The sequence below is a fragment of the Lygodium microphyllum genome, chromosome 26 (assembly GCF_053477565.2).
Source record: "Lygodium microphyllum isolate KBCC chromosome 26, Lygodium_microphyllum_v1.1.10, whole genome shotgun sequence".
NCBI classification, from domain to species: domain Eukaryota; kingdom Viridiplantae; phylum Streptophyta; class Polypodiopsida; order Schizaeales; family Lygodiaceae; genus Lygodium; species Lygodium microphyllum.
The window spans coordinates 41146431-41167650 of record NC_141160.1 but is presented as its reverse complement, the minus strand read 5'-3'; positions in this window follow the sequence as shown (position 1 = coordinate 41167650).

The window sequence follows — 21220 nt, the reverse complement described above, 5'->3', positions numbered from 1 at the left end:
AGCGTCGCAAACTTATTGCACACATTGCTATTAGCGTTGCAATATGCGTTGCAAAGCATCGTTATCTGCATCAGTATCAGCTAATACTGACGTAGATAACGATATTGATACACCGACATCGTCATGCATATAAATTTTTTTAAATCAATAATATTTTTAAATTATATAGATCCACTAAAATAGTAATAACTTAATTAGTGCAATCATACATATCAAAATTGCGAATCAACATCTAAAAAACTCTAAACTATATGTATTATATTCTAAAGGTAAAAGGATAGTATCTATCATTATAGGCAAAAACTAGTTTATCAAAGTTCTTGATAATATTGTAATATAAAAAATTTTGGTTAAATCTAAGATGTGATTGTAAAGGTAGTGATACCAATGGGCCTACAACTAATATGCTCTTTTGTTCCTCAAGATTCAAGTGTGACCTTAGAATCATGTAGCCTATCACAATCTAGAAGTTTGATTTATACAACAAGCATGCGAGGTTTAGAAAGTACAATGTTTATATTATTACCTCAAAGATGCAAAGATTATAGGGTCTAAGAAATATGCATTCTCAAATTGAAGTATGTGTATATTAAACTTCCATAACTTTTGGATATATAGTCCATCTATGTCACATATCTTTATTGTTATGACACCAGAAAGTTAATCTTAAGTCTATATAATATTATCCCATAGCAACACAAAAAAAAAAATTATGTTTAGTGGCCAAATCATGAATTCAAACTTTTGGTTCCTAGAAAACAAGCATATCAAATTTAGTATTGTATTTCTGCACAATGAAATATCAACCCTCTCACTTTGAGACATCTTTAAAACAAAGCTTGAAACCTTGGGCTTGATAGTTTTTAGGTTGACCTTGTGAGAAAGAGAGTTCTCTGACTCTCTTTGATTAGCAAACCTTGGTCATGTGCTCAAGCTTATATCAACCCTCCCTAGAGTTTCTCTTTGGGACAAATGATTACCTTAACTCTCCCTTTGAGATATAGGTATATATATCACACACATGATCAATGTGTACATGATTTAAGAGCTCAACCAAAGACATATATGATGGGTGATGTGGATAAATATATAGCCCCTTATTATGTAAAAAACCTTTACTGCACTACCAATTGATAAAAGCCATATAATAAATGAAAAGGGAACCAAACCATGAGCATCTATGTTATCATCCATGGGTCAAATATTCCAATAAAAATAAATTTCATTTTGTACATTGATGATGTAGACAATTATATAATACCTTAGTGAATGAACACTTTAATCACTAATATACAATACAAGCCATGAAAAACAAAAAAACAAAAGGAATCAATATTGTGAGCATTTGTATCATCATCAATAGCAATATGACATATAGTCATTCATTCATGGTATAATGTTTGATACCATATAAGTACTAAAGTTATTGTTGGTATATAGATAAATTATAGCAAGTGTCTACTTAAAAATGCTTGATTCCATTAGTGCCTTTGTAACATGAGCATTCTTGTCATAATACTAGCATGTGTTATAGCTAAAAACATAACCAAAAGATTCACAATGAACTTTTAATCATTCGTTACATAGAATCCATGCCAACATGGTTCTTTCTCACTCCCTTGGGAGGGCTAGAGGTGCATCCCCTTGTGGATGTTTGCTTGTTTATGCCTTATCCCAATAAAAAAGATATAACATGGTACATATTCACACCCTACAAGCCTCTCATTCTTGTAGTGTATGGAGAAATGCTTAGCAAAATATGGGTGGCTTGAGAGCATCTTGTGACATTGAGGTTAACACTAGACATGTCAATTGGCTTCTTGAGGTGGATCTTCCTAATAAGGGTGAGACTATGAGAGTTGGATTTTAGGAGCCCAAGAAGCGTCAAAGACTAAATTTTCATGAAAAAACAAACGATGGCGAATGGTTGAGCTAGAGTTTCCCTAGATGTATTTCAACGTCGGGAATCCAATGCAAGTCTCGGTTCGTCGATCGGAGGTCGTTTAACCCCCCATTTAATCCATGCAAGGTTTGGCGTTATAAAGTAGCTACTAGATTCAAACGCCATAAAGTACGTGACAGGGCCCAACTTTATAGATTTCAATGCCACGAAGCCAACCGTCCAGTCGAATCACGAATCGGAGTCCATTTGCACCCCCAAACATGTCGAAAACCCTTCCGCGACAGTGTGAGTGGTTTTTTTGAAGTAGACATTTTATAAATAAAATGAAATGAAACTCTAAATGAAAAAACATGCAAAAATATCGCGAGATACAAGGAGGGGAATTTATTGATTAACGCTCCTTTTTTGGAGATGTATGTGCCTCTTGGATGCTCAATCATGTAGAGAGAGAAGGGAAGATCCCTGATCTGTGCAGAGTGGGCAATATTTTGATGGTAACCATATGTAATATGATGAAGGGAATGAAATTTGGATTTTTAGTCTTTCTCTCTCCTCCTTCCTCTCTTCTCTTCTGGGCTGTTCATATGCATCAATGAAGGAGAGAAGGGGGTGGGGGGTGATGACAATTTTGAAGCAAACGATGCTAATGGAGTAGTAGAGGATTTCGATCGGGGTTCGAGAGCGTGTCAGTGGCAAGAGAGAAGCGTCAGCAGCCTCTCAATCTGAAGATATGCACCTTGAACATGTGGGTTTCTATGAGTAAGTGGTCTTTTTCTTTGTTTGATTATTGATCTTGGTTACATATACTGAACTATCTTTGAAATGAAAGAAAAAACCATAAATTTTGATGAGATAGTAATCTTTTCTCAAAACACGTAGAACACGTAAAGTGTGATTTTTGACGAAATCATGGAAATTGAGCGTTTTAGTAAGTGTTTTGAGTTCCCATGGAGTAAAAATGAGTGGTTTTGATCAGTGGGAGCTCACAAGTCTGATTTTCCATAAATGTTTTAGAAAAAATAGGAATAAATAGAGAAAAATAAAAAAATTAGTTTTTTACGATAAATAATTAGATAAAAATATGATTGATATTTGTGAATGTTTAGCAAGATTTAGGCATGGGGATTAAGCCTCAGCTCATCCTTGTTTTTTCTGTTTTAGTGCATTTTTATTACTTTCCATATGAAAAAATGACATACAAATGAACTTTGAACCTATGCAACGTGGCAAAACCTAGCCGGTTAGGGGGAAAAGAGATTGTAAAAGTGAGAGTTTTATGGAAATACATAAAATTCTGATTCATTTGGTTTATGCATAGCATATAGGCCGATAATCATTTAAGTTCAAGGAGACTAGTAGCATGAGGAAACTTGGTGCTAGTCTCTAGCAACGCCACAATAATGCGTAGCCTGAAAATCATTAAAGGATTTTTTGGCACACCACGTGGCTGATTTCTAATCATAGAATATTTTCGTACAATGGTCATACACTTTTGCATTTTACATGCCACATGGTAAAATCCTAGATGCATAGCACTTGTATACCAAACATTGACCAACGCTGAGAGTGTGAGGATGTCCTTGCTATAGGTTAGATGAGTGGTTCCTTGGGGTAAGTTCACCGAGAAAATATCAAATCCTAGATCGTTCAATAAATCAAAGAGTGGAGCTTGTATATTTGTTCTCTATGTTGGAGCAGTGCATCAAGGGGCCCATCCCCGAGATGTAGGAGAGATGTAGAGTGGGGCTGTGGTGTTTCAATCACGAGGTTGTCTCCTATGTATGTGATACATGGTATATTATACCAATGTGTATGGGATCTCCCTCTAAGGATTAGGGGAAGGCAAACGTTGGGACCGTGTCCTATTACAAATGCAATATTGATATTAGAGCTTAGTAAAGTGTGTCCCTTAGACGCTCCTGGCGTGTGGGGTGTCTTGTGTGTCTTAGACGTCCGACTAGTGCTAGAGAGCTAGTGTGAGCCCTATTTTAGGTCCCGACAAACTATGACACTAGCATTTTATATTTATGCAAATAGTAGAGCTCATTAGTTCATCAACCGACTTTTCTTAGGGACTTGTTGCTAGGGATAACCTACCTCATATGATCAATATTGATATTTCAATCACGCTTTGAGAAGAATAGTGGACATAAGTCTCTATCAATTGATATCCTAAATGGTCTCATACACCTCAATCGAGAGGTACAATCTTGACTAAGCATTTTCATTTTTTAAAAATATCACCACAATATAGTGGAGTTTCTCGTTACTTAAAGGCACTATATCAGTTCCTTGTGCTCCCACAAGTTCTTCCAACATTTGATTTCATTTAAAGAGAGATAATATAACAATTTAGGATTTTCGTCAACAACAAATGTATCCTTCTTAAAGAGGGCCAGAACATTGAGCAAAATAGACAATCAATGTTAGGAATCCGTCCTTGCCTAACCATCTATCCAAAGTTGAGTATCCCAAAATGTCATGTGATTTATCCTCATATAGTACCCCAAAACTCACATGTTTTCTTCATGTCACCTAATTGGCCCCTTTACATGTGATCAATGGATACCTTGGCAGCTTAAGAAGAGATCAATTCTCATATGATTTTTGACCAAACCATCAAGAAATCCACTTATTGGTATATGATAATAAGCCTCATTACATTAAACTTGAAGGCAATCCAAGACACTAATTGATTTATTTATGGAAATGGAAGAAGAGATAGAACACTTGACTAGATACTTTGGATTTGTCAATGGGTGTCAAGTGAAGGCCTCTAACCTACATATGCAAGATGATGCACCCTTTTAGTTCTAATAGAATGAAAAAGGGCAAAGATGATGGATTTTATTAAATTCTTAAGGGGTTTTATGTGCTTTTAGGATGCATACACAAGGTTGGTAGCAACATTCCTTTTGCCACCATTTTGAGGAAAACCTGGCCGTTCATTTTGAGGTAGACCTATTATAACTCAACCAATATTGAGAGAGAGAGAGAGAGAGAGAGAGAGAGAGAGAGAGAGAGAGAGAGAGAGAGAGAGAGAGAGAGAGAGAGAGAGAGAGAGAGAGAGAGGGTGCTTTGAGCTATGCTATGATCATTGATCCATCTACCTCCTCGAGAAGAAAAAATATTGGAAGGTTTGCATGAAGATCCTTAAGGAGATAGATTTAATGATTTTATTTTATTTTTTATTTTTATTGGATAATTATATTTTATATATGTTTATATATGAATATTTATTTGTTTTGGTAGATGAATATGTTTGTCGAAGGAGAAGAAAGGTTTCAAGAATTTCAAGATTATACAACAAATCAAATATATATATCTAAGTTAAATTTCATTTTCACTACATATTTGTATTTTTAATATCTTATTTTATTATTTACTTTGTTAAAATGTGTTATTACTAAAAGATGTTGAAAATGAAGATGAGGATCTTGATGTGGAAAGTTGTGCAAGCTTTTCAAAGTTGTTGTTACATAGTTTAACAAAAAGCTGAGTATATTATTAAAAAACTATACAACAAAGCATCAACAACTCAAGCAAAGATAAGGTATATGCTAGTCAAGATGTTAGGACATGTAGTGAGTCAAGATGCTAGGACATGTGGTGAGTCAAGATGCTAGGACATGTGGTGAATTTATTTTCAAATACAAATTTATATAGATGAGAAAAATGATGAAGTAACGTGAAAGTTTCTAAGAAATCGAAAGGTAAATATTAATATTTATGTGATGATTATATTTACATAACATTGTGAAATTATAAATGTGATTTAGTATTTAATTATCTATATGTTTATTTTAGTCAAATAATAAAATAATGAATCAATTGCAATAAATAATCAAAAAAGTAAGTAACAACATCAAAGAAAAGAGATTAAAGATAATATACATGAATTTTGTATTTTCATAAGTTTTACATTGGAAGAATAATCTAATTTGGTTATTTTATTTGGGTTAGGAATGTAGGGGTCTTTCAAATCCAAGCATTGAAATTGCTATTTTTAGTGATATTCAAAGGGTAACTTTCTTGAGACTTAGTTTTTATTTGTACATGGTATTCGTTTAAAACTATAATAATATCAATATGTATTTTTGAAAATCATAATTTATTTATTTTAAAATATTTTATATTAATCAAATATTTTGTTTTATTTTTTAATGGAGCTTGATATGACGAAAGAAAGTATGGAGATGGCACTTTTAAAGTACCTCGGTGTGCATATGGTTCATTGTAAGAAGCTGGGAATAACAAATTAGTGTTAATAATATTGATATTATGCCATGTCACACTAACATTGGTATAAAAGGAGAGAAGATGTAAATTTTCACATCTTTTTGACACATTAATACAATTACAGTCTTTCTCTCCCTTCTTGCTCACAGCTTCTATGGCTTCCCCTTCTTTTCTGTCTTTCTCTCTCTAAATCTAGTCTTTCTCTCTCCTCGTCACTCTTTCTCTCTCTCTTCCTACAGTCTTTCTCTCTCTTCTGCAGTCTTCTCTCTCCTCTTTCTCTCTCCCTAGTTCTCTCTCTGACAAGTGGTATCAGAGCTTGAGTCTTTGATCCATTCTTTTCTTCCATTTTCAGTCCCATTTTGGACGTACGAAACATGTGGTTTATGCGGGGGATGAGCGGAAAGTGTCTGAGAACTTTTTGAGGGATGGTTTGCCCTTGCAAGTCCTGTCGATACCTGTGAGCACCACACTTTGGACATGTCTCCATAGTCTCGTATTCTTCTCGAAACAGTATGCAATCGTTGATACATGCATGGATGTTATTGTAGTCCATGCCAAGCTTCCGTAAAACATGTCGTGCATCATCACGAGACTCAAGCATGGTATTTGCAGGTGGTAATATATGATATTTCAATAACCTGAAAAAAATCATAAAACACCTTGAAAAAGCACAAATGTTTGTAATAATAGTGTCAAAAAAAAAAAACAATGAAGCCTATGTGCAAGGTACCTGAATAACTCGGTCACACTCGTATCGCTCCACCCGTATTTTGCTTGCACACTTAAGAGTGCAAGCAATTTCTTCAACCGAGATACTCGGCACCCATCATATAATGGTATGGATGCTTCCTCTCTAAGCGGATCAGATGTCTCGATATCCATGGGAATCAATGCATCGATCATTGCCTCCATCTCAGGCTCCAAGATTGTAGGTAGGTCTGGAAGGTTGTCTGTCTCCTCTGGCATTGACGATATAGATTGGCCTTGCGAGTGGTGGATTGGCTCCTGCACTTCATCCATCGCACGCCCACGAACTCTTCTAATTGGGCGCAAAGGGTGCACTCCCCCTTGGGACGAGACATCACCTCCCTGGATAGAAAATTTTCCAACAAGACCCAATCTTATTATGTATGGTTCTCAATTAGCTTGCGAGTACAATGCATGATTAATATTAACTTCAAATTACCGTTTGCTGAAAATCCGCAATCACCTGATCAATGATCTCAGATTGAAACTCGCCAAATCGTCGTACGTGTTCTATAGACAATCGGCGATTTCGTCTAATTGCCAACTTGCATTGAGAGTAAGGACATGGGACACGCTGATTAAGATACACCTCGTGATCTTGAACAATAAGACCTTCTTCGTTTTCCATCTTATCTACATTACAACAAACGAGGCTCAAATGGATAGCTTTATGGAGATGTATATCAAGTTGCAAGTTGACCATAAGCTCTTGCTTGAGAGGTTTTAGCCTCTGCAAGAGCTTGAGAAGCAAATTTTGTAAAACATTGAGGTTGATATTGATGCATCCATAGTGTTGAAATCTAAACTTCAAGATATAAGAAATGCTTTACTTATTGATGTAAAGAATGCATTGGACATAGTAGTTGAGAGATTTATTGATGTTATATCTCGGCCATATACCATGCTCAAGGATTTGTTTGTCCCGGTAGATAATTATTCATTATTGTAAAAAAAAAAGCATTGGTTCATAAGGTTCATGAGTCGAAGACTAAATGTTTGGACTTGACTAAAAGATTGAATAATGCCTTAGATGCTAAAAGGAAAAGTGATGAATATGTTACTTCATCATTGCAACAAAAAGATTGGTTCAGACAAGGATGCTATGATTAATGAAGTTCTTCACGAGGTGAATATAGAGTTGAAGGGGATGGAACACAATTCTTCTTTGGGATTTAATGGTGATCAGTCAATTATTGAGGTGTCTTCTTGTACAACCATTATACCTTATATACCTAGCTACGGTCTCTAGGTTATGTACTTCGAGTATCTTAGAGGGGCTCTACTAGGATTACTTATACAACTGCACTAGAGGGCTTTGAGTGTAAGTAATCCATTTATGAGCATCATTGAGGATCTCTTAGTCTAATAATAAATCAGTCTCAACAAAAAGCATCTTAGAAATGTGGTTTTTTTGTCCTAGGTCCATGTATTAAAATTAATGCCATCTATGAAATTTATCAACTATAATAATAAAATTTGTTTCAATCAATTCTACTCATAGTCATAACATTTGAAGAAAATATCCTATGCTCAATTTAAGGGATTCTTCTTCTATAGCAATACTTTTGGGTTCATTTTGATGAAGTACCATAATGACCATTAGCTAGGGTATCATTTTCTTTTAGTCCTTCCGTTGATTAGTTGGCATGATTTCTAATTTATTATGCTTATAAAGTTAATAAAAAAACAACGAATTATGCATATCACAATTAGATCCCCTACTTGGACATTATGAAGGATATGACCAATTTTAAGCCATCTTAAAGAGTCACCAATGTACATGGCCCATGGCAAAGCACATTGCATACCATTACCGATAAGTCTATTATCGTGCATCTTAAATCTCCTAATTAGACTTTATAAAGTGTATGAATAATTTTTAGCCCTCTTAAGGAGTCAATGTAATGGTACCCATAAAAAAAACAAAGTGCATACGATTACCATAATCATGGATATGTTATCGTTCCAATATATGTTATCTTTCTCTTTCTCTCCCTCTCTCTCCCTCTCCCTCTCTTTCTCTCGCATTTTCTCTTCCTCTCACAATATATCCTAACACTCTCCAAAAGAAAAAGGGAGAGGGAGAGAGAGAATGCACTCTCCCTCCCTCTCCCTCTCCCTCTCTTTCTCTTTCCCTCTCCCTCTCCTTCTCCCTCTCCCTCTCTCCCTCTCTCTCCCTCTCCCTCTCCCTCTCCCTCTCCCTCTCTTTCTCTCTTTCTCTCTCATTTCCTCTCCTAAACAAGCAAAAAAGAAAGTGATTTAAACCTTAAATAAGCAAAAGGGAGAGGGAGAGAGAGAATGCACTCTCCCTCCCTCTCCCTCTCCCTCTCTTTCTCTTTCTCTCCCTCTCTCATTTCCTCCCCTTCCCTCTCCCTCTCCCTCTCTTTCTCTCCCTCTCCCTCTCCCTCTCCCTCCCCCTCCCTCTCCCTCTCCCTCTCTTTCTCTCTTTCTCTCTTTCTCTCTCATTTCCTCTCCTAAACAAGCAAAAAAGAAAGTGATTTAAACCTTAAACAAGCAAAAGGGAGAGGGAGAGGGAGAGAGAGAATGCACTCTCCCTCCCTCTCCCTCTCTCTCCCTCTCCCTCTCTCTCCCTCTCCCTCTCTCTCTCTCTATTTCCTCTCCTAAACAAGCAAAAGAGAAAGTGATTTAAACCTTAAACAAGCAAAAGGGAGAGGGAGAGAGAGAATGCACTCTCCCTCCCTCTCCCTCTTCTTCTCTTTCTCTCCCTCTCTCATTTCCTCCCCCTCTCCTCTCCCTCTCCCTCTCTTTCTCTTTCTCTCCCTCTCTCTCCCTCTCCCTCTCTTTCTCTCTCATTTCCTCTCCTAAACAAGCAAAAGAGAAAGTGATTTAAACCTTAAACAAGCAAAAGGAGAGAGGGAGACTCACCGATGAGATATGGCGAGTGTGGGGCGGCTCCTCTTTGCGATGAAGGATCCTCCTCTCCTTCGCGAACAACGGCGGCGGCGGCGGCGGCGGCGGAAAGTCTTCTTCCTCTCCTTCTCTCACCACGGTCTCTCTCTCCCTCGCTCTCGCTCTCAAAATACAAAACATGAAAATGCGAAATAAAGCCACGCTCGATTTCGGCCTGCTTTTTTCCCTGTGGACCGTCGCTATTTGCGTCGCTTTTGACGCCGATACCCACCGTCGCTACCAGCTCAAATCCTTGTAGTGAATTTTCTAGATAAGGAAACTATCATATGTAGGAAAATTTTCCCATGTAGGGAGACAATAAAATTTTCTTATGCTGGAAAATTCCCACACAAGGAAATTTTCTTACATAAGAAGGGAAAAAAAGATGCTAGGATTGCTAATCAAGATGCTAGGACATGTGGTGAGTTAAGATGCTAGGACTGCTAGTTAAGGAATACATAGAAAATCTAAAAGACGAGCCTTTGATTCCTTGATTATTCAAACCTTCTATTTGGACAAGTCTCTCCCTTATATAGTTTGCTACTAGTTGTGATATTCTCTTTTCCCATGTTGTGTCAATGGTCATAATTGTTAATGTCGTTGTCATCTCCTTAATGCATTGTTGGTGCCCCTTGCTTTATATGCTGCTAACTACCACCACCTTTACAAAAAACAAGGCATCCATCTCAACCAATGCCCCTTTGGTCATCCCCATGTAAAGCTATTTGATAGTGAAGGATGTGTAGATGGTATTTAGAACATTTACCACACATTCCACCAGCTACCACTCCTGAATTCTTGATGGATATATGTATGTTAATATCAAAGGATATCGGTTGCATGATAAATAAGAAATGTTAGCCTTCATTTATAATAAAAAGTAGATGAAATTGAAGTGAGTGATCTCAGAGTGAAGGCATACAATCGAAAGCAAGAGCTATGGTGGGGGGGGAGAGAGAGAGAGAGAGAGAGAGAGAGAGAGAGAGAGAGAGAGAGAGAGAGAGAGAGAGAGAGAGAGAGAGAGAGAGAGAGAGAGAGAGAGAGAGAGAGAGAGAGAGAGAGAGAGAGAGAGAGAGGATGTGGAAACTCCAATTGCCACATTGTGTGTATTCAAATGTCACTGAAAGAATAAAGAACGAAGTGACAGTAATGGACATCTGCTACCCACAGTGTATAGGTATACAAGTACGATGAGTGTAGTAATAGAGAGGTGGCTAGACACAAGCACATTTACCCCCAACAAAAACTAGAATGCACTAATAGTTGGGTATATGAAGTGGGATATTAGCGGCACTAGAATCAAGGTGAAACTCCTTATGCATGAAAATATGTTACATGTGAACTTATTTGATTTTCCTCTTGGAACCACCAAGTCTAAAATCCATCACTTTGCCTTTCTAGCATGATAAGAAAGGATTGGCTATTGAGAATCTCTTCCGATTTCTTTGCTGCGTGAATATTTAACATCCTTTCATTATAGTCAAGAGAATCCACCTATCTTGCTCATCGAGTGTATAATAAGTGACTATGAATCAATTGAAGCACTAGGTCTTCTGGATCAAGAAGACACCTCTATGGCATAGAAAGATGGTGAGAAAAAATGTCACAACTCTATAGAAACAGAATTTGTATCCTTTTTCATTAATTTGTCTATATAATGATTTATTAAATTTATTTCCTTTGCACTAATTAGATATAAAGAAAAGTGCATTGGAGCTGGCCACTGATGAGTGGTCACAGGTTATGGTGGACCCACGCGGTGGGTTAGAGAAAAGATAGTTCATACTTCCAACTATATGACCCGATTGGGCGCCTGTGACTAGAACTCACGCATATCAGGGTTAGACTCGCACACAGAAAGGATTGATGCCTTGAAGTGTGGGCTAGATCCACCAGAACAGACAGCTACAATCAACAAGATGGCATGATCATGAAATGCTTGTATAATGTGCATGTGTGGGCTGAAAGCTTAAAATGCACATTTCTTTGCATAGGAAAGTCACATGAAGATTCGGATACCATTTTTGCGATGTACACGGAAAAAGCTTTCATATGATACCCATATTGGGGGGGTCCCTAAATTTTAGGAGATCCCTAAATTTTAGGAGGTCCCTAAATTTTAGGAGCATCGAATTAGCCTAAAAATGCTAGTCCTAAAAAATAGGGATGTCATTCTAAAAATAGTAAGTTCTGTAATCTGACTGTGCTTACTAAATTTGGTTGTTTCTATTCTTGACAGTATTCAACCCAAAAAGGAAGGCCATAGAGAAGAGACAAGTGTCAAGACACTTGTCACACAAGTTTCCAAGTGTCCCACCACTTGTCACATCTCATGACATGTGGCTGGACACTTGTCTTGTGCTACTCCACTTTCCCCTTTTGTACTAGCTCTCCCCTCTCCTATAAATAAGAGCTCGTTTTTCTTCATTGATCATCATTTTTCTTTGCTGTAAACTCATGTACAGCACCCACAGATAGCCAGAAACTGGCCCCATCCATCCCCATCATCATCCCCCACTTCTCCATTATCAAATTCCTCCATATTCCCTCTTCTATCACTGCTGTTTTACAAGACAGCAAGCCTGTAAATTCATTACAGCACCTCCTTCTCGAGCTCTTTCTTCCATTTTAGCTACAAGAAGCAAGCCCTATCCATGTACTGCTGATCAACGATGGAGAAAGGCTGATTTCCCCTTTTTCTTCTCTCATATTGTAAAGAAATCAGTTCTTATCATTGCATAATAGATAATGCATGTGTGTTTGTACATCTTTGCATGATCTTGTGAGAGTGAGAATTACCTTTTTCTCACTCTCAGGTTGATTGTAACTGAGCTCTTCCCTAAGGGACTTGGGTTGAGCAGAAATACATTCCTTCGGGGGGGGTTGCCCATCTTCAACCTCAATCTTGTCTCCATTACTTTTACATTTTCATGGCTATAATTTTGTGAGTAATTTTCATTTTTAGCTTTAAGTGTTCATTCTCTTTTATATTAAATCTTGAAAACAAGCGAATATCATAATTGTTAAGCATACTACGTTGTTCGGGGCGTTTACAGTGGTATCAGAGCTTTGGCTCGGTCCTCACCCCCAACACTGGTAGTGCTTACAACTATAAGTTTGTTTGTTTTCAGCCCTTGCATTGAGTGCTTGAGCATATTTTTTTCTTTAGTCTCAATGGATCAATCGAGTGCTATCCTTCAAGCCATTCAAAGTCTTAGAGAGGAGAATCAGCAAATTCGTGAGCAACTTCTCAAACTAGAAAAAGTTGAGAATCCCAAAGAATTCAAGGAAAGAAGCCCATCTACTTCAAGGAAACAAAGCCATACCAATGAAAGGAGCCGATCAAGAAGTCCAACTACTTCTAAGAGGCAGTCCCATTCTACTTCAAGAAAGAGATCGCGTCGAAGCTCATCCTCTTCTTCAAAGTCATCTGGCGCCTATTCTGATGGATCCTCTTCTAGTAATGAAGAGTCACACCCTTCTCGTGGAAGACCTCATCATCGTCAAAGGCGTCGACATTCTTCACCCTCGTCTCCATCTCCATCCCCATCAAGCACTTCATCATCTTCAACCTCAAGATTCGAGCATGGACGAAGGCATAAGAAGAAGAAGAAGACTAAGTCACTATCTCAACTTGAAAAGAAGATCAAGTTCAGTATGTATGATGGTTCCCGAAATCCTGATCTTCTTCTGAAGTTTATTCGTCAATTTCAAATTTTGTATGGTCGTGACGAGTATAAAGAAAAAGAAAAGATTAAGTTTGCAGCTTTACATTTAACCGACTTAGCCCATACTTGGTGGACGGGGTTGGAATATGATCATGCTGCCCCAAAATCATGGCGGTCCTTTGTTTGCCTGATACAAAGCCAATTTCTTCCTGTTCATTTCAAAAGAGATGTAAAAATGGAATGGGATCGGCTTTGGCAAAGGAAAAATGAGTCACTTGGTGACTATACCAAGAGATTTTGGGAGCTACTTTTGAAGGTCCAACATTTCAAGAAGATCAGCAGTTCGGAAAAGCTTAGGAAGTTTCAAGGAGGTTTGCATTTTAAACTTCGTACTGCTCTTAATCATTATCATTGTTCTAGTCTCAGGGAACTCATTGACCATGCTGAGACATGGGAAATGGAGCACAATGGCAACAAATCATTCCAAAAGAATGATAAGAAGAGAGTAGCTGATGATGAGGAGTATTCAGCCCCAAATGAAGGACAAAAACAGTGGCAAAAGCAGCCATCAAATCAAAAGAAGATGAAGCCCTATGCACCTCCTAATGCTCCTCAATTTCGCTCCAATCTATACCCACAAGCAAAGCAACTTTCCGAAGAAGAAAAGCAACGCTTCATGAAAGAAGGAAAGTGCTTTAAAAACGTAGACATCTCCTTCTACAAGTGATCTTCAAACAGAGATAGTAAGCTCCATATCTCAAAAGCTTTAAAGATTTGAATTAAAGCTTAGTGATAAGCTTTATAAGAAGCTTATAAAAGCTTCAATTCAAAAATTTCACGACAGGCGGCAAGAGGATGTTCAGAACGGCGTCGATTCCGTTGATGACGTCCTTCTGTCCACGAAAATCAGCTTTGTTATTAAAGTTCCTAAGCTACTAAGTTACTCCAAGTCTTCCAAGTTCTCTTCCTTCTGCAAGTCACCTAAGTCCACAGAAGTCAATAAAAGACTTACTTCAACCACTCCCATAAAGGTTGTTCACATAGTATTGCTCTCTGGAAGACCCTGTCCCTATTTGCAGACTTGCTGAACGAGTTTCAGCAAACACAGAAGGTCATATGCAGTTTATACGCAATTTCTACGAAGACAACGAATACCGCAATCGCAAAAGACAAATACCATAAAAGCCAAACAAAATTTATAAGCCTTGTATACCCGCCTTTGAGCTACGCTCATCCCGCTAATCAAATTTCGAGAGTGTGAGGTCTTTTGGATTTTACAAGATGACAGAACAATACATGGACGATCTTATGGCTGAAGGTGATTTACCCGAACCAACGGAACAAAAATTGGATTTGCTTATGATGCAGCTCGATGAAGAACGAAGAGCCCGACAAGCTTTGCAAGCTCAATTGGCCAATTTGCAACGAACTACCACCAACCAAGATGGACTGCAACCCAAAGATCTTATATGACGTACCATCGATGCGACATTTGAAGCCCAATCCATCCGCAAAGAAACAAAGATAAGTAAAAGAAACTTCAAATTTCGTACTTTCAATGGATCTTGAGATGGAAAGACTGTACTTGCATTTATCAATCAATTTGATGATTACTTCCATGAAGAGACATATGCTAAGAAAGACAAAATTAAATGCGTCACTAATCATTTAGTTGATAGAGCATCTTTATGGTGGACTGTGGTCCGCAAGAGCAATGATTGTCCCACTACCTGTGAGATTTTCCAAAAGAAATTTTTGCAGAATTTCCTTCCTCCTCAGTTCCATGAAAAAGCCATAAAGCAATGGGATCTTCTACAGCAAAAAGATCGCGAACCTATTTCCCAATACACTGAATGTTTTTGGAATGCCCTACTGCAACTCCGAATGCTCGAAGATGTACCTGAAGCGACTCACAAACGCAAGTTTATGTCTGGCCTACTTGAACGTTTCTATGCTGAAGTCAACATGTTCAAGCCAACAACCCTTGAAGATGGAATTTCCTTGGCTAATGACACTGAAGACAAGATTCGAGGAAGAGACAAGCAACCACAACAATTTCAAACTAATGGTAACTATGGTTCCAAACAATTCAATTCAAATTTTCGAAGATTCAATCAAAGTCATTTTCTTCCATCTTCATTCCGTAAGTCTTGGACAGGACCACCTGCTTTGCCATCAAACACCAATCAAAACCCTAAGCCATCCTCACAGCCAAATCCTAATATTCCTAAACTTTGTTTTTACCAACAATGTATCTAAAGCCAAACCCATAGTTTGTTACAAATGCCATCAACCTGGACATCTAGCAGCCAATTGCCAAACCAAAAAGTCACCTGTCCATATCAATTATCTTGGTGCAATGGAAGAAGAAGAACGTGAGGAAATGCCTGACTTTACAGAAGATGATGACGACATTGCCACTACTTTGGATACTTTGCCAGGTATGCCAACTCCCCATTCTTTGTTGAAAATGAATTGTTTTGTGCATGGTAAAGAAAAGATTATTTTACATGATGATGGTAGCACACATGACTTTATTTCTGCAAAGTTAGTGAAAGAATTGAATTTACAAACTGTTTCTACACATTATCACATTAAAGCTACATTCCTAGGCACAAGATATAATGGAACACAAGAAGTGCATAATTTAGAAATTAAAATTGGTGAATATACTGAACGAAGAAATTTCCTAGTTGTACCTTTGCAATCTAGTGACATTATCTTAGGAATGCCTTGGCGTCATCAGTATAATCCTGACATAGATTATTCTACGCATTCAATTAAAATTTATTTTCAAGGAAAACAAATTACATTGCATGGTATGCACGCTTCCAATAATTTTCCACTGCTTACTCATACTCAAGCTAAACGTGCATTATGTAAAAGTAGCAAATCTTATTTAATATGGGTGAATGAACTTCAAGCTAAAGAAAAACAAATGCATCCTAGGCATGCACAATTTCTTGCTCAATTTCAAGATTGTTTTGCTGATGATTTACCACATGGACTACCACCTTCACGTCCTGAAGATCACAAAATAGATTTAATTCCTGGAACACAGCCACCATGTAAAGCACCATATAGGCATAACCAAATTGAACAGAAAGAAATTCAAAATTAGATAGAGGAATTGCTTAACAGAGGATTAATTAGACCAAGTAGTTCTCCATTTGGTGCACCTGTCTTATTAGTAAAGAAGAAGAATAATACTTATCACATGTGCATTGATTATCGTGCCCTAAATAAAATTACTGTTAAGAATAGATATCCAATTCCTAGGGTAGATGATCTTATGGATAAACTACAAGGATCTGCCATATTCAGTAAGATAGATCTTAAATCTGGTTATCATCAAGTAAGATTGGATAAATCCGATATATTCAAAACTGCATTTAGAACACAATTTGGACACTATGAATTTCTAGTGATGCCTTTCGGTGTAACTAATGCACCTGCTACATTTAGTCGCATGATGAATCACATATTTCTGAAATATCAGCATTGTGTTATAGTATTCTTTGATGATATATTAGTATTCAGTAAAAATGAGAATGAGCATTATGAACATTTGTCTTTAGTTTTCAAGTTGTTAAAAGATAATCAATTGTATGCTAATCCATAAAAGAGTGAATTATTTCAAACAGAAATGGAATATCTAGGTCATATTGTCTCATCAGAAGGTATTAAAGTTGACCCTAAAAAGATAGAAGCAATTTTAAATTGGCCCATACCCAAAAATGTGCATGAGTTACGTTCTTTTCTAGGTCTTGCTAGTTTTTACAGAAAGTTTGTGCGAAATTTCTCATTACTTGCATTACCTTTGACTAAACTTTTAAAGAAAGGTATTGTGTATAACTGGTCTGATAATCAACAAAAATCTTTTGATTTATTGAAACATGCATTAACCCATGCTCCTGTATTACAACTACCTGATTTCAATAGACCATTCTTTTTAGTAGTTACTGATGCTAGTGGATCTGGAATAGAAGCAGTCCTTATGCAAGATAATCATCCCGTAGCCTACTCTAGCTGTAAACTCAAACCATTTGAACTTAAATACTCTACCTATGATAAAGAATTGGTAGCTGTAGTACAAGCCTTACGTCAATGGAAACATTATTTAATGGGTTCCGAATTTATGATCAAAACTGACCAACAAAGCATTAGACATCTCCTTATTCAACCCCAAATATCTGACCGACATATTAAATGGACAGCTTTCATTCAAAGTTTTCATCCCCTTATACAATATCAACTAGAAAAAGAGAATGTTGTAGCCGATGCTTTGAGTAGAAGAGCGACAATTCATAATATTTCTGTGATATCATTTGATTCCCTTATTCCTATGAAAGATACTTATCATTAGGATATTACTTTTCAAGCTGATTGGAATAAATTAGTTGCAAATAATTGGATTCCTATTGATTCACTATCTTACAATAATGGATTCATGTTTTATGAAAAGAGATTATGTGTGACAGTTTCATTTCAATCATTTGTTTTGAATGAGATTCATTGTCCTCCATATCAAGGTCATAGAGGTATTATATCTACTTTGTGTACATTGACTGAAGATTTTTATTGGCCACATATGGACATTGATGTATCTAACTTTGTATTTGAATGTTTAGTTTGTCAACGAGTTAAAAGACACCATGGTAAACAATATGGTTTACTGATGCCATTATCTATTCCATCACGACCATGGGAACAGATTTCAATGGATTTTATCACTGGTTTACCTAAAACTAAAGCTAACCATGATATGATTTGGACTGTTGTAGACAGGTTTAGCAAACAAGCATATTTCATTCCATGCAAGAAAACTCTAACTGTATCTCAAGCTGCTCAATTATTTTTGAAAACTGTTTTCACTAATCATGGTTTACCAAAAGTTATTATTTTTTATCGTGATTCTAGATTTTGTAATAATTTTTGGATTACTTTGTTTGCTAATTTAGGAACAAAGATTGATTTTTCATCTGCATTTCATCCTAAAACAAACGGTCAAACAAAATCTATTAACAGTACTATTTTAGATCTTTTACGTACTTACACTATTTCAAAACCACACACATGGGATACACATCTACATTTACTTCAATTTGCATATAACAATACACCACATATAGCTACAAAGAAAGCACCATTTGAAGTTATTTATGGATATGGATTGTCTACACTTGTTGCGTCATTATCAAACAAAATTTAAACTGCTGATGATATTGCTAACATGCACGACACTATTTTTTATGAAGTTAAAGACATGATTGCCAAAGCCCAGCAATCATATACAAAGCAAGCAAATAAGAAAAGACGGGCCATGAATTTTAAAGTTGATGATTATGTTTGGTTACGAATAGAAAAACGTAGATTACAAAGTGTAGATAAACACCCAGTTGTGAAATTAGCACCTAGATTTTATGGACCATTCAAGATCATACACAAAATCAATGACAATGCATTTGAACTAGAACTACCACAACATTGGAAAATCCACAACACCTTCCATATCAGTTTATTAAGACCTTTTAGAGGCCAATTACCTGTACACCCTGTCTATGAAAACCCACCTTTGCTAGACGATGAGACTGAAATCCTTGAGCCTAAAACTATTATAGATACTGACTTTATGACCACTAGAACTGGCCGTAGATATTCTAGATATTTGGTCAAGTTTAAAAACCATCCTGTTGAAGAGGCCTAATGGATGCACGCTAGAGACTTAAATGCTTTCCCCACTCTGTTAGCTCCACATTGAGCTAATAGCAATTGAGGACAATTGCTGTCCCACCCCGGGGGTATGATGCCAGGAGGCATATTCCACGGTGGATTCCGTGCCATGGTGGATTCCGTGAGGTTTTACGGTGGATTCCATAAACTTTTATTACCGGGGCTCATACACAAAGTGGATTCTTTGTGCGAGAAGTTGATGGGGACGCCTATCCTTTTCGAGCATTTTGTTAATTTAGTATGTACATGGGTGATTCCATAGCGGATGATTCCGCAAAATACATATTTAAATTAATAAACGTTTATGAGTTTAGAGTGCGCACTCATGATAAATTAAGGTTAGAATTGATTTCTAACCAATTTATTTATGTAGCTGAAGACTGCTAGGTATTCACTTTTATCGGTTTAATTGTATTATTTTACTAACGATTGTGAATGCTTCAGTTGATGTGTAGAGATAGCAGCGGTGGTAGTGGAAAGCATTGGAGGATAGCATGTATTCAAATTTATCGTCAATATTTTGATGGGCACATACCTTAGGCATAGCACCTATATTTTGTCACACTTATTTATCAAAGCGCTTGATATTTATTTATTATTTTTGTATGCGCATGGGCGCACGATCTAGATATTTGTATTGGACATTGTATTTGGCTACGCTTGACTTCTTGGGTGCCCATTAGCTTTAATTCTTTATTAGCACAAAAGCAAACTCAAAAGCTAAAGCGTGCTATTTTGTAATTTGGGCTATTATTTGAGCTTGAAGATGATTAATATATGAAATACATGCTTTGTGGAGCGCTCACACAAGGCATAGGGGGAGATTGCATCCAATTGGTCTCTTGTTCATGTCGTGCAAGCTTTCTACATTGATTTGTGTGCAAAAAGTAGAGTTCTGTGCACCAGTGAGTGGTTTTTTTGAAGTGGACATTTTATAAATAAAATGAAATTAAACTCTAAATGAAAAAAACATGCAAAAATATCACGAGATGCAAGGAGGCGTGTTTATTGATTGACGCCCCTTTTTTTGGAGATGTATGTGCCTCTTGGATGCTCAATCATATAGAGGGAGAAGGGAAGATCCTTGATTTGTGCAGAGAGGGCAATATTTTGATGGTAACCATGTGTAATATGATGAAGGGAATGACATTCAGATTTTTAGTCTTTCTCTCTCCTCCTTCCTCTCTTCTCTTCTGGGCTGTTCAGATGCATCAATGAAGGATAGAAGGGGGTAGGGGGTGATGAGAAATTTGAAGCAAACGATGCTAATGGAGTAGTAGAGGATTTAGATCCGGGTTGGAGAGCGCGTTAGTGGCAAGAGATAAGCGTCAACAACCTCTGAATCTCAAGATACCCACCTTGAACATGTGGGTTTCTATGAGTAAGTGGTATTTTTCTTTGTTTGATGAAAGATACTTGGAGGAAATGATTGATGATTATTGATCTTGGTTACATAAACTGAACTATCTTTGAAATGAAAGAAAAAACCATAAATTTTGATGACATAGTAATCTTTTCTCAAAACACGTAGAACGCGTAAAGTGCAATCTTTGACGAAATCATGAAAATTGAGGATTTTAGTAAGTGTTTTGAGTTCCCATGGAGTAAAACTGAATATAAAAATTTGGGCTGAGTGGTTTTGATCAGTGGGAGCTCACAAGTTTGATTTTTCATAACTTTTTAAGAAAGTAATAGGAGAAGAAAGAGAAAAATAAAAATTTTAGTTTTTTATGATAAATAATTAGAGAAAAATATGATTGATGTTTATGAATGTTTAGCAAGGTTTAGGCATGGGGATTAAGCCTCAGATCATCCTTGTTTTTTATGTTTTAGTGCGTTTTTATTACTTTCCATATGAAAAAAATGACATACAAATGAACTTTGAACCTATGCAACGTGGCAAAACCTAGCCGGTTAGGGGGAAAAGAGATTGTAAAAGTGAGAGTTTTATGGAAATACATAAAATTCTGATTCATTTGGTTTATGATAAGCATATATTCCTATAATCATTTAAGTTCAA